This window comes from Argentina silus, assembly GCF_951799395.1.
Source record: "Argentina silus genome assembly, chromosome: 7".
Classification (NCBI taxonomy): domain Eukaryota; kingdom Metazoa; phylum Chordata; class Actinopteri; order Argentiniformes; family Argentinidae; genus Argentina; species Argentina silus.
In genome coordinates, this window is record NC_139661.1 from 23,759,468 (window position 1) to 23,761,789 (window position 2,322).

The window sequence follows — 2,322 nt, forward strand, 5'->3', positions numbered from 1 at the left end:
TTTTATTTGTAGTATATTTGCACATACAGGAAATTGACTTGGTGAGGTTGGTGCATGGGACATAAAAAACAATAGCAAATATTGACAAGAAATTTACAAAATGTATGATGTATATATGATGTATATATGATGTATATATGATGTGTACAGTTCCGGCTTTCACACATTACCCATAACAACATGTATGTTAGGGACCAAACAGCCATTTCAGTAGACCGACTACGTGTTTGTCCAGCCTGTGTTGATTCTGGCCACCAGAGGAGGGCGCTGACGAGCCTACGTCCCTTTATCCTCCCTCCAGTCGTGGAACTGGAGAAAGAGAAACTGTTGGGAAGATGAACTCTGGCTGTAAGGGGTTGAAATACTTCATACATTCTCATCCCTTTTCCGTTCCCTCATACGGAGTCATATCATTCCTCATGTGGCTTATTGAAATGTTTATCATCGTTATCTATATTTAGCTCCAAACCCAGACACATGTTACTTTCTGTCACATCTTAATTGAATGAAAAGGGGCTTTAAAGTTCCAGTTGGTCTGGAACACACACACACACACAGGCACGCACACACACACACACACACACACACACACACACACACACACACACACACACACACACACACATCAGCGTTGAGGCCCCAGTGTGTCCATGTGTGATGGACCCAGTGGGACTCCAGTGACAGACCAGACATCCCTGTTCCCTCTGTTACTGCCTGGGACTTCACTGTTCCACCAGCAGCGCCAAGCCACGTCTACTGTGTGTGCGTGTGTGCATGTGTGCGTGCGTGTGTGTGTGTGTGTGTGTGTGTGTGTGTGTTAGCTGAGCCAGAGGCTCAGGGAAACTATAGGGAAACTAGGGTGTTTACTTAACTCTAAGGAGGGGGTTGTGTCTGTGGTTGTGTCTGTTGCGTCCCTGTCTAGTTTAAACCCCAGGTAGCCTCTCGGTGGTTTGGATGTGTTGTGTTGTTCTGGAGCAGTGTGTGATTCAGACCGGGGTTCAGAGGAGAGAGCATGGCTTTGTGGCTCCACCAGGGTACCATGTGCGCTGAGCTATTTCTGGTTCCAAAGGAAGGCGTTACGTAAGAGCTGATTCTTTCTTTTTCCCTTTCCTCTCCCTTTCCTCTCCCTTTCCTCTCCCTTTCTTTCTGCATTTCCCTGCCAGGGAGTGAGAGTCAAGGCCATTGTCACCCTCTTTGGCTGTGTGTGTGTGTGTGTGTGTGTGTGTGTGTGTGTGTGTGTGTGTGTGTGTAGGGGGGGGGGCATTACATAATAACAGAGAAGGGAGAGGCTCAAACCCCTGTGATTGACAGCTAGCAGTCTTTCCTGGTCTAGAGGTTGTGGAGCTGGGTGAGGTTGTGGAGTCTTCCCTGGTCTAGAGGTTGTGGAGCTGGGTGAGGTTGTGGAGTCTTCCCTGGTCTAGAGGTTGTGGAGCTGGGTGAGGTTGTGGAGTCTTCCCTGGTCTAGGGGTTGTGGAGCTGGGTGAGGTTGTGGAGCTGGGTGAGGTTGTGGAGCTGGGTGAGGTTGTGGAGCTGGGTGAGGTTGTGGAGTCTTCCCTGGTCTAGAGGTTGTGGAGCTGGGCTTCACTGAGCAGATCTCAGATGACTCTCTCTTCCCTGTGTACTAGTGCACTACTCTTTGGCCAGAGACACAGAGGGAGTAGACTTCTGCTGATGATGAGTGAAGTGTTCTGAGAAGCACACAGGTGTGTCGTGACGTGATTGTAACTGATATAAAACCTCCTCAAACAGGTCTGTCCTCTCCTCTCCTCTCCTCTCCTCTCCTCTCCTCTCCTCTCCTCTCCTCTCCTCTCCCTGTCCTCGTGGCTGAGGGCAGCAATGGTTGGAATTCCTAAGAGCCATGAGAAGAGCACACTGTCTCTCTCTCTGTCTCTCTCTCTCTCTCTCTCTCTCTGTCTCCCTCTCTCTCTCTCTCTCTCTCTCTCTGTCTCTCTCTCTCTCTCTCTGTCTCTCTCTCTCTGTCTCCCTCTCTCTCTCTCTCTCTCTCTCTCCCTCCCTCTCTCTCTCTCTCTCTCTCCCTGTCTCTCTCTCTCTCTGTCTCTCTCTGTGTCAAGCCAATCCAGTTGAATGTTTTCATTGGTCTCCCCAACAAACAGACATGTGACTCTGTCTTTATCTCTGTCATCTCTCCTCTGTGTTGTCCATGCATTATGGATTAGACAAGGGCCTTCTGTCTCTGTGCACTGGTGTATGACATTGGTTATTGGGGGTGTGTGTGTGTGTGTGTGTGTGCGTGTGGGGTGTGCGTGCAAGCGTGCGTATTAGTAACATCAGCTCTACGAGTGCAGTGCTTCAACCCTCTGC